We start from the raw sequence: 12,944 nt of genomic DNA on the forward strand, positions 1-12,944 counted from the left end.
TCAGTGTGAAAAAATAGGAATTGAACCCCAGCTTCTACCTCCTGTGTGGACTCTGAATCCACTGAGTAAAGTGGTGGTAGCACCTGGCAGTGGCATTTTTTAAAATATTCATTGAATTCATTTTTTTTTCCCTTTAAATGAAGACAAAATAGAAGTTCTTTTTTTTTTTTTTTTTCTCTTTTCTTTTTCATTTAACCAGGAAAATCTGTAAATCCTTCTTATTAGTTCATGGAGCTACACTAGGTTTTGTTCCCAAACTTGAGAAGTCAGTAATTTGCGTGTCCCCTGACTTGTAATTGTTAGAGAAATATCAGGGGAAGGTAAGATAAATTTGCTCCTGTCTAATGTGAAGATCAAAAAGCAATGGTTGGAAATATAATATTAGCAATTTTGGAATTGCTTTCTAATTGTCTGTTGATGATATAAGATCAAATATAATCCATCTATGAATGAAAAGTCTTTTTCTTTTCCCCCCTTTTACTGGTAGATACAGAAATTCCACATGAAAGCTGTCAGGTTTGTGAACATGGGGAGCAGACTTTTCAAGTAAAGGCTCTTTCTGAACTCTTGCTTTTCAGAGTATTGCTGGTGTTTAACAATGAGTTGTTGGATTTACTTCAAACCCCTTAGCAGAAAGATCTCTCCTGGCCATACACCAGAGTACCTGAAATTTCAGGCTTTCAGGAGGTGTTCTGCCTCTATTGTCTGATCAAAGTCGGGGTAAGAGGTCCACAATCAGATTTATTATGAACAATGCCTAACAGGTTATATTGTAAGCCCCTTAGAATTTTAGCATTCTACTTTTTTTTTTTTTTTGTCTTAGGATGAGTTTCAATTCATGCCAAAAATTGCCCTGCCAGCACTGAGGCTCCTGTTTCATTGCTTTATTAGGTCTTGAGCTACATGATTAGCCCGAGGGATAGATCCACAAATAACAGCTGCTCAGCTGGGGTGTTTCCTTAATCCATGCCTCTCCCTTTCAGAATCAAAGACATACAGAGGTATAAGAAAATTATCTCTATCCTACAGAGCTTTACAGAGTGAGTGGGAAGGAGAGTAAATGGGCATGTCTCTACTGGAAATCTTGTAGAGGCTAAGAGGAGGCAACTGCACTTCACTGATGGAAATACTCTCTGTTGACACATTTAAGCTAAATTAATTTTTCATCTTTTATGCAGCAAACTAAGATCTAAACTGTCTGGGGCATAGGAACAAGTGAGCCCAGAAAGATAGCTATAACCAAGCTGCTGTGTGAGCAGCACCATGGAAGTGCTGAGGGTGTTTTTAGTGCTAATTATTGATCATAATAAAACTTATTTATCTTCTTACTTAAGAAATCCTGTGGATATGCTGTTTTCATCCATTCCCACCTCGTCTTCAATAGTTTTCTTCATTTCTCTATATATGTATATTGAAATTCAGGAAATTGTACAAAATATGGAACTTGATTGATGTTTTATTTGCATTGAGGTAAATACCAATAGTTCCACTGAGATAATTGACCAAAACCTCAATTGGTGAAATTACTCTGAAGTTATTGGTTGCAATAGAATATTGTTTATTTATATTAATTAAAAAAAAAAACAAAAACTGGTTAACTGAAGTTAAAATGGTCCAAAATTAAAGGAAATCAGAACAGAAGCAGGGTTCATTTACTGATTTAATACCTGTTTTGTTTTTTTGATAGACTGTTGTCTGGAATAATTGAACGAGTCTCTTATAGCCAACTAAGAAAAATCCGATGAAAAGAAGTGCATTTCTTAGCTGTAACAAACCTAAGTCCTTTAATATAAAGACATTTCATCTCTGTCTGAAAACTTTAAGATGTGCTTAGGATAAATTTTGAGATGATAGGAATTATTGTGCTAGTTGCAGAAAGAGTTTCTGTCCCTTTACCAGCCTGAGTTCTTAAAGCAGACCCATAGGGTAAGTAGGCATGTATTAAATCAGAAAAACAAAATAAAAAGGAAGAAAAACATTTCTCTTAATTCTTGGCCTATTGGACTCAAGTGTACCCTCCATGCACACAAGTGTGCTTTTGCATGTGTGGAGCTCAAGAGAAGGCTGAAAGAGCTGATGCAAGATGAATGGTTCCCATAAGAGCAACATGCCCAGTACTTTCTTGCAATTTTAAAGCATCTCTCTCCTCCAAATAAATTATTGTAGTTATTGGCCCCTCATTACTCTAGAGATCTTTGAGATTTTTTATTCATTTATTTATTTATTTTCCCTGAAAGGATTTGAAATAAAATATACCAGTGCCAGTGACATAAATAGTGTTTTATTTCTGCTAGTCGTGCAGACCACCACTTTAGGGAGAGGGAAGCAGCATTCTGCCCTTCCTTTTGACTCATGCAGAGAATATCTGACTAGTTTCCCATTGGGACCTCACTTTGTATAGCTATAAAAGTGGTGAAATTGCAGAGGTTGATTTCAGAGAATTATTTGAAGCTTGGCATAGGTCTAAGTCAGAACATACCTTCTGTCAGCTAGAAGAGGTCTGGGTAGGAATCAACACCAATATGAAAAGTCTGAGGCAAGTCTGTAGCATTCATAAAAAACAACTATAGAAGTTCACAGACATGAAGGGAGGCTGTGTGCCTGCTAATATGTCTTCTTTTTACTCATTATCCTAACTGTTTTGATAAAGGATGTAGCTTCTGCCTGTGAAACTTTCAGTATCACCTGTCTAGAGCTGCTTTCATGTCAGATACACAGGTTAAGATTTTCTTCCCCCGAAGGTGCTACAATTTAACTGCTGACTGCTATATTTTACCTTTTCTCTGTACTTTCTGCTGTTATGCATTGGTAGTCAGGTTGTTTTTTTATTATGTCCCTGTCTCAAGGAGCAAATTCAGTGCTTGCCTATTTGTCTTCTGGTGCCCCATTACTGTGGTTGTCACAGCTTGATGCCTGACTCTGTGTGGTACTCATTGTGCTAATTGCTTCTCCTCTGCATAAAAGGAGAACTTCAGGTAACTCAGTGCTGCCTCAGAGATGGAAACATTAAGAAGAGCTAAGGTTATTCTATTTTAAATATTCATAGCTCTGAATTTGTGCATTGAAAGAGACGAGTCTGATGGTGATCCTCTGGGCTCAGTGATCACAGTGGGAATTTTGCCAGTGGTGTTAACAAGGTCCAAGTCTCCTCTGAGAGCTCCAGATAGTCCTTGCTGAATTTCAGGTATTTACCCAGTGAGGCGTCATTTAAAGATAGATCTGTTTCTCTAAATACTCTTTGTTACAGACAGGCAGAGCTGGTGTATAGCTTACAGTGTGCACCTCCCTTCTACCCTGCAGCACCTCTGCGGGGGAGCCGTGGGGCTAGATGGGCATATGGTAAGAGATTGCCTTCTTCAGGGAGGCTGATTCACCTAACCCTTAAATGAAACACCACACAGAGAAGGATTCTTTAAGCTGCACTTTTTTTGTGTCTTTTAATTTACAGCTTACAATTTTAGCAGAGCATATGGCAATGCAGATGAGCAGTCAAGGTCTGGACCCCTGGGATGAGTGTAGCTGCAGTCCTACCTGAGTGAAACCCAATCACTTCTACCAGAGATGACTTGGTCGCAGGAGCCATCTGCTTCCTTGTTGGGGTAAACCTGTGCTGGCTGCATGGAGCTAGCTGCTCAGGAAGCAGAGCACAATGTCCAGTGCAGCCACACAGCCACCAGCATGCTTGGAAAAACTGAAGCATGCTCGGGAGTTGCACCACCATACCTGCTTTTGGGTGTGCCTAGAAGTAGCTGAACCCAGACTACATACTAATGGTTTTCTGCAGTCTCCTTGGGCAGAGGACAGAAGGAGAATAAGCCTATTGTTGAGATGGTCATATTTCCTTGTGCTCCTACTAAGCAATTAAGAGTATAAAGAGGCAGAAAGCCATGTCTACCTACTCTGTTACTCAATGTGCTGCCATCTTGTTCAGTCAAGGAATAATGTGACAATAAAATAAAAATCTCAGGTTTATGCTGCTGGTTGGGGACATTTGTACAGACAATTTACACCTCAAAAGGGTATTTGCTCCAATACTTACCTATCAAAGAAAAGATCTTCATTTGAAAATGCATATAACATAAAACTGCTATCAGGTGAAAAAAGCTGGCATGGGTTGTCCAAGTGCCTTCACTGTCTGTAAGAACTGTCTATCAGCTCAGTTTCTAAGGACAACTGCTATGTCTGCTGTGGTTTTGATCCCACAGTTCTGTTTCTCTGTCATCTCTTCAGTCTTGCTACAGACTTTAATCTCCTACCAGTTTTTAATTCCTGTGCAGTCCTTGGACCTTGCTCTCCTGCCACTTGCCCCAGCATGTGCTGAGGGTGATACCAGTTGTGCCAACATGCCAGAGCTGTTCTTCTTCTGCACCCCTGCCCTCAAGGTCTGACTTTCCCCTGCCATGAGTGGTAAGAAGGACCCTCAGCTCTTTCTCCAGTGCTGTGCTTCTTCTTACTACTGCTTTGCTCAGTGCAAGTGGCTGGGAAGGTGTGAGTCAGGGAGGCTGAGTGCAGATGTTTTGGGGATCATTGGAACCTGGAATTTGTCCTGCGTTTATGTAAATGGCGGCAACTGCTCGATGGTGCTAAAGGACAGAGTGGTATTTTCAGAGCAGAAGATTGCTGAGACTGTAAATCCTACAGAATAATGGGATTTGTATGGGAGAAGTACCTAATCCCTTTCATAATAAACAGATCTATGAATGACAGATGTGGACAAATAATGAATGCTTTCCATTCAAGATCAAGGATTGAGTGAACACAAGAAAATAAGGTTGCAGCTCTGGATGAATTTTAAACACTCTTTAACATCTCAGAGTTCAGTGTTGGAGAAGACCTATCTGATCATTCAGTTCTGCCTGTGTTCCTTACTTCGTTAAACACTTTCAATTCTGCAGGCACTAATAAAAGTTGAGGTGAGCTGAGAACAAAGAGATGCAAATAACTACTAAGATTTCGTGCTATATCCAAAGTATTCTGTAAAGGTTTTTCACTGTGAACACTTGAACACAAACAGTAAGTGTTAATTGAACTGAATTGAGTGTGAATGCACGTATCAGGCTTGTCAGCACTAATAAATCCAAAGAGACAACAGTGAGGATTATTATATCCTAAGAAAAAAAAATAATTCAAGAGGCACTTAGGTTTGGACAAGTTCTCTGAAGTGTGTAAAGTGCTTGGGATTTGAGCACATATGGTAAAGTCTTAATACAAAAATTAGAAAAGGAAATAACTTTTTCTTGCTAGGTCATCTACTCAATCTCCTTGTCAATGTAGGATCTTTCTCCAAGGTATTCCCTTTGGGGTTAACCTTCTAGTGTTTTATTAATTCTAATTTTGAGATTGTGTCTGCACTGATACAGTGAATAATTAACTCAAGGAACTCCTTGCTGCAGGCTAACCTTGGAGCAAATTGTTTGGTAGCTTTTGTGAAAATGCTCTGATGCATTTTGTTAATAGCATCTGCACCTGCGCTACTGGCAAATGAAACTGAGACTATCAATCTGCAGGGTCTGGTCTCAAGACAATTTCCTTAATGGTATGCTAGAGCTGGATTATAAGGCATTTGTATCGGCCTCTGAAGGACCTCTCCGTTCACTTAGAGACAGGAAATCAGGTTTTCTAACCAAGCTAATGTATGAGGTTTTCTAAGGCATCCATCAGCTATGTAGCTAAACTGCCTGTGTCAGTGCAGCAATAAATATGAGTGCAATCATGTTAAAGGATGCACGGTGTGATTAAACTGGCTGCATGCTCAGCACAAAAGATGGCCTCAGACCAATCTTGCAGTTGATGGGCCACATCTGCCATATGTTAAGGCAGGAAATTATAGACAGGGGCGTAGGCTGCAGGTGAACTCCTCACGGCTGTGTGTCTGAGCATCTTGTTGTATATAGAGCAAGGTGAAGGGCTGCCGTATTCACAGCAGTAAATTGAATGGTGTTAGGGAATGTATCTGGGAACTGGGATTGGATCATTTGTGCTGTGAAACTGCCAGGTCAGCCCCAGGCACCCTGATGGCTCAGTTCAAACTGGATCCCTTGTAAACCTCTCCTGGCCTTGTTCTGGGAGACAGTATGAGACAGGAGTCATTCCTTGTGGGCAGTTGAACATGGTTACCTTACTCTGCAGGGCAGACACAGGTTGCTCTCCAAAGTCTGGTGAGAAATAGTCCTGGGAACATGTGGCATGCTGATGCTGCTATGGTTTGGGGTACCCCGTGCCCTCTCCTGTGAGCTGGGGCCTCTGTTTCTGGGTCCAGCCCTTGCACTGCTCACTTCAGGCTTGGGGCATCCGGTGCAAGAGCATGTGAGAGGCAAAGCCTAGGAGGGTTCACAGGAGGATTTTAGATGTGACTGCTGTAAGGAGGGTGTTGCCACCATTGCACTCAATGTTCCATGGGGCCAGCTCCCGCCTCATTGTCTTTTCACAGAGCTTTTTACACTTGCTTGCCTGCCACAACAATCTGCTCTCTTCATCACCCTTTGTAGTCTCTAGGCTCGTGCCCATACAGCTCCCTCTGCCAAAATGTCATTGCTGTTCTTCCTTTCCTTTTTTCTATGGCCTTCCCTGAACTGCACCCTTTCCAAAAAGGCTTGTGAATCCCATGTATATATGTTTATGTACATAAATTTTTAAATATATATCTCCACATATATCCATATATATACACATAGCAAGGTAAATGAAAATCAATAAGACAAAACTAACAAAGTATTTTAGGTGCTTCCATGGTCAGCTTCTCCCACAGCAACTGAATTCCTAACAAACCATGTGTTGTTATCCTAGCGATGCCTCAGAGACAAAGGGAGAGGAAACAGGCAGGAAGAAACACAAGTTGGTGGGGGAACTCGGATCAGATCCAACTTGATCGAAGCCAACCCACGGCCTTGGGACCAGAGCATGGCACATGGAGTGTCCTTCACCTGCATACTTCTGGGTGCTGTGACTGACTGAGTGAACAATAATAATAAAGAAAGACCCATACATCCCTCAAACCTAATGTCATATAGACTGATGTGTAGGACCAGGAAAAATAGTTACCACTGAAGTGATTTAGGGTTAGTAATCCAGACCACCTACACATTATTGGACTGAAAAATGTCCAAGTTCAGTTTTCAAAATGCTTCTCTAAGTGTAGCCTGCATGCCATATGTCTGCAAATGTTGCCTTCTACAGTACGTACAAGGAAATCCAACAGCCTTGGAAAGCTCATATTTCATTTGATGCTGCTGCTGTGTTTATAAGAAACAGAAGAAAAATAATGATCTGATGGCAGAATATGATTTATAGCTTTATGCGTAGGAGAGGGATGAAAACCCTGCCTCCTGGCAGACAGCCTCCTGTCCTGCATCTTTCCAGTCAATTTCAACTCTGCGACAAACATCTAAAAGGAGCGGAGTTCGGGCTGACTGAGTTTTCCATTTAGAAAAGGCTGGGAAGTGGCCAGATATCTAAAAATGATTTTTGACTGAAGAATCTCGGAGCAGACAGAAGCATTTCCGTTAGCGTTTTGCATTGCATTGTACTTTGAACTACATTTTGGTTTTGGTTTAGGATGTAATTTCTGACTTTCTGAAGAGCTGACGGAGATGCAAAGTCAAACCAACATCCTGGAGAGGACATTTCACATGTGAAAGTGGCACCACACATCAAAAGAGAAGCAAATACAAGGAATTTGAGTGGCAAATAGTGGTAGTACAAGTTTCTAGGACTCCCTAAGTGGCCCAACCTCGAAACTCTATCCAGAACTGAGGCCAGTTTACACCAGCTGTATATTTCAGAAAATGAAACCACATAAAAGGCTGAACATCTTCACTACAAGATATCAAAATCAGAGGGGTTTTATTTTCACTTTTCTAATGGGGAAAGTGCAACTGACATCATTTTAGCTCAAAGACCAATTCTTGCTGACAACAGGATAAAGCTAGTTAAATAGTTTCAGTCAGAAGGAGAAGTCATTTGCAAGTCCAAATCTTTGAATTTGAATAAGATGTAAGATCCAACACCTTTGAAGTCCAGAGCATTCAAATATCTAAGACATCCAGAACCCAACTGCCCTCAAATCATGTTAGTGGGAGCTAGATGCTTATCTGGTTTTGAACATCTGGCTGGAATGATATATAAAAATTGGACTTCAGTTCTGAAACATCTTAAAGAATTTTTAATCTTTCTTTTTCAAATTGGGTAGCATGTAAATGTGGTTTGGCAAAACTTTTCTGTAAAATGAAACCAAAGGATAACTTTGGATTTTATTTTTTTTTCTGACTTTCCAGCATCAAAGGTGGCTTTGGTAAGTGGATATGGTTTGGCCCCATTCCTAATTCTGACACAGATCAGAGGGTACTTGATACAAAACTGGGAACTATTTTTAGAGAATATAAAAGAAATTAGTTACACAAAAGGCTCCTGTGCAGCAGAGTGCACTAAAGGGTCTTCTACGAAAAAATGCTGAGTCTGGAGGAGGGAGATATATTTTTATGACTTGGAATCCCAGTTACAGCAAGGTAAGTGTCTCCTTCACATCCCTTATTCAGGCCCTAAATAGGTGAATCCCACTTGGCCATCTGTATGAACAGCCACCAGCAGATGAATAGGACAGGTCTTGAGCATCAGCTGAACTATCTGTCTCTGGAGGAGATGCCATAGTCACTGCTTCCTTAAAATCCAGCTCCCTTTTGCAACCAGTTTTGCAAACTGGCTGAAAGACACATTAAGCCTTTCACAGCATTGTGAAAACAGAAAAGGAATGAATTGTTCATCAGCCCTAAAGAACATTTATCTTTAATATTGGTGCTCATGGTGCTTCAAGCCCAGATGCAGCTGTGTATAATATGCAAAGTATGAAGCCCTGCCCCATACTAACACAATACAATAAATAAACATTTAAAAATCAGCAATGACTGTAGGAATCTCCATTCTCAACTAAATCAAGTCCTGAGAACTGTCTCCAGCTCTCAGCTACAGAGGTGTCCAGACAAGACCCATGAGTCCTCAGGCAGCTGGAAATGTCCTACAAACAAATCTCATCCCAGGCCTGAACTGCAGAGCAAGGGGCTTTGTTTGCTGCTAAATGGCCCTTCTCTCCTTGTCTGTAGTTCAAGACCAGAGAAAACACACAGTGATGCTGTCAATGTCTGCTCAATGACCTATGGTAGCGAGTCTCGAGTAAACAACTACCTAAATCACAGGTGCTGTCACGTTTGGTGGTATGAGCCACAAGACCAAAGATGCAAATAGCTCGAAGACAAAATGCTATTTTCCTGCACTGCAGTGTTTTCTGCAGGTCAGAGCGAGGGCGCATCAGTATGGGCAGCATGGGTCAGCCGCATGAGAAGCAGTTTACACCAGAGCAAAACCCTTGCAAAAAGCTGACTGGTACAGAACATCAGAAGGCATTTGCACAAGTGTTGTAAACCCTATTCCCATCCATCCAAAATCCTCCTACACAGAAATTCGCAAACATGCCAGAAAGAAAACAGGGGCAACATAAAAGTAACAAATTAATGTTTAACATTTAGTCTATTTTTTTTTTCTTATTTGGCTGGAAATGAAAACCATTGTGACAACACTGCAGCAAGCTGTCTGTGATTTTTTTTCTTTGTACACTTTGCATTTTGTTTCCAAATGAACAGTGCATCCTTTAATTAACATGGGTGAGAAACATAGTCCTGAAGTCAGAGCACTGATAAAGGGCGCACAGCTCTGGACTCTGAGACAAGACACAGCTCCTCCTTCTGCCAAAAGCCTACACGTGACAGTAGTCAAGTCACTTCACAACTCCCCTCTCTCTATGGCACATTTTTCCTCTTCAGCATTTAAAAATACACTTGGGGCATCAGAGGAGTCCTGAACCACAAGCACAGTGTCATGTTTAAATTGTCACAAAAATATATATGTGTACATAATGGCTGCTGTTTGAACCACTGGTCTGAAATTAGACATGTCCAGCTATTTAACATTTAATAGAGATCCCCAGTAAGCATAGAATAGGATTTTTCAGAAGCAATTCTTTCAGAGATGAGCTATAATTGATACGTACTCTCCTTGGGTGTGCATAATTATGGGGGGAGGATCTTCAATAATTGCAAAAGGTAAAACACCGGCCAAAAACACATTTCAAAGACAATGCCACCAGTAAAACGACAAGATCCAATTATATGACTCAGTGGTTCAACTAACAGCTATTTTACAGAAGTCAGATAAATGACCAAGAATGTCCTGAAAATTAAATATTAAAAAGAAAAAAAAAAAAAAGGAAAGAAAAGAAAATAAAAGAAAAGATCTCAACATATTTTCTTCTTGTTGTCGGAAGACCTCTGATCCTTTTGGTTTAATACAAGACCTTTCTGCCCCTAGAGAACCCCAGCATCACCCACTAGCACTGAAGAAGCAAAGGTCATGCCTGTGTTTCCATTGCAAGCCCCTCTGTCTCCCTCCCCTTTCCCTCTCCCAGCCTCTCTTTTTCTTCACAGTTTTATAACTCAGCTGTAAGAAATTGCTTCTGGCTGAAAGCTGGCAGCAGAATTCTGGTTTCAGGCCAGGAAAGACCCCCCCTCTCCCCTCCTGATTTTCAAACCCTTTTCTTTTGGTCAGATTTAATCCACAAAAGTATGAGGCGGAGGGGGAGGGCAGTGCTGTGGCTTCGGCACAGAAGCTGGCCGGCCCTAGCTGCTTTCATAATGCTTCAGTGGCTTTTTATTTTTCCAGCTGAAATAAGGGTGATTTCTGCATAATGTGACGGGGATATTTTTGTGTATATGTTTGTGTTTAAGCAGAAAATGGCTGAGTCATTTCAGCTCAAAAATTATTTTGCTGTGTGAGACGCTTTCTTTCTTCCCAGTTCTCCTTCATTTTTCTTTGTGTTTGAAAGGAAGATCCAAAATAACACATTCCTCTTTGGGTCAGCAAAAACTGCCATCACAAATGTCTGTGTGTGCTTCTGTAGTGTTGCAGCTGAACGGAAAAATGACAATGTTGGGGCCATTGTAATGGTGGAGGCATCGTAAACAACTGGCAGCACTTCAAACACTGTTCCTTGGATTATAGGAGGGCTTGAAAACCCAGACTAAAATCACATTTCATGCTGTGAAAAGGCAGTGAGGACGAGTTCTAATTTGTAAACTACCTGTCTAAACAAAGGGGAAAAAAAAAAAATATGAGGAGACAAGCTGCAGGGGCTCAGGGTGATGGCCTCTATCAGGTTCCTTGGTGGCTGTTGGCACTTTCCAGCCAGCCGGCAGCAGCAAGGTGAGCACCGTGACACATCCCTGCTGCATCTCTTCTGCTAATGTTGTAGCCAACCCAACAATGTTAAAGGAACGTGGCAGCTGCAGGTGGTGATCACAAACAGATAGGTAATGCCCATGGTAAAGGTACCTGCAAAAGCTCTTCCCTAACAACTATATGGGTGTGGATTAGGGTCCTGTGCTGGTCCACTGCCAAGGCTCCAGCAGATATTTTATCTGCTCTGGGCAGCTTGAAACCCCACTCTGAAGGCATGCCACCTGTCCCTGGGGTGACTTGTAATGCTACTTTTCCCTGGAGGTTTTTTGAGGGTTTACCACAATAATCCAAAGCCTGCTCTTATGAGGAAGAGGGAACTTGAGGTGGGTCAGCCTCACACCTCAGGGGATCCCACTGGCTTCAAGGCCCCATGTTCACCTCTGGACCCTGGAGTATTAAGCCATATCCCCAAAAAGGACATTGATTAACAACCAGCCATGACAAATACAAGAATCAATGATTTCCCTACAAGGTGTCAAAGAGCAGGTGAAAAGTCCTGTCTCACTGGATCTGGGGCTTCACATTCCTCAGCCATAGGAGCATCTGCTCATAGAGTCCTGCCCTGCTGTCCCGGCCATTGGCACCAGGACTGCTGGGGACATCAGCCTTTGTCCCAGCACCCCACCCAGTCCCTGCACTGAAAATGATCTTTAGGTCCCAGGGAATAAATAGCATGTGGTCATCTAATTAAAGACCGTATCTTAAAGCTTATATAACATGGGGCCAATTATGGTTGCCCTGGTAACTTTAATTCTGGTATTTCCAAATTTCAGGCTTCAGAAAGTTTTCTTCCTTCTGTTCAACCTCTTGGCATTTGTTTGCTTGCATCTATGTATTGCCAGATCCTCTGCTTATGATCACACAACCCTCCTCCTCCCAAACACCCTTGTGCCTTCTGCAACCTCTTTTCCTCTCCTTTTAACTCCTACCTTCCAGCTACCTTCTTCTCCTTAATGCTTGGACATGGAGAAATGGATGGTTCTCGTTTCCAGTATTCAGAACCACAAATATTTGGGGTGGAACCAGAGGGAATAGTTTGGTCAGCCTCTGCATCTGCTGCCCAGAGCCTGGCCTGTGCAGAAGGAGCTGTTTCTGAATTCACCTGACTCAGCAAGTCTGAGAGGAGAGTGTGCAAAAGGAGTTTTTTTTCATGGTGAGCAGCAGAAGGCACGTTCTCGCTATCCTAGTGACCTCCGTGTCCAAGTCCCTGCTTCTCGCTGTGAGGGATACTGCTTCTCTTCTTCTCAACACATTTTGTGGGTTGAAACATCCAATAAAAAGGGCTTTTTTAAAGGCACTTCTGTTTGAAGCCATGTAGGCTTCATTTCCCCGTATGTTTGTTAGTATGTATCTGAAGGCAGAAGGGATGAATGTGGGGGATTTTCTAATTCATATGACCCATTTTGAAAAATAAGAGCCATAGGCTGGGTGGATTATCAACATTCTCCTGTGACATAGGCTCAGGTAACTGCTCCCTAATGCCGCCTCTTATTTGCAGAATCATTTCATGATTGCAGTAAAGATCTCTGCAGTCCTCGCTTTTCCAAGAGGCATCCCCAGGACATGGGGATTCAGCCTGCATTCATCCCATCTAAGCTGGGGCACTTTATTAATATGTCTGGATTTGGTTCACAGAGATCAGAATACTTAGTCTACAGACA

Source organism: Anas acuta, chromosome 2 (assembly GCF_963932015.1).
Source record: "Anas acuta chromosome 2, bAnaAcu1.1, whole genome shotgun sequence".
In the NCBI taxonomy this organism is placed as follows: domain Eukaryota; kingdom Metazoa; phylum Chordata; class Aves; order Anseriformes; family Anatidae; genus Anas; species Anas acuta.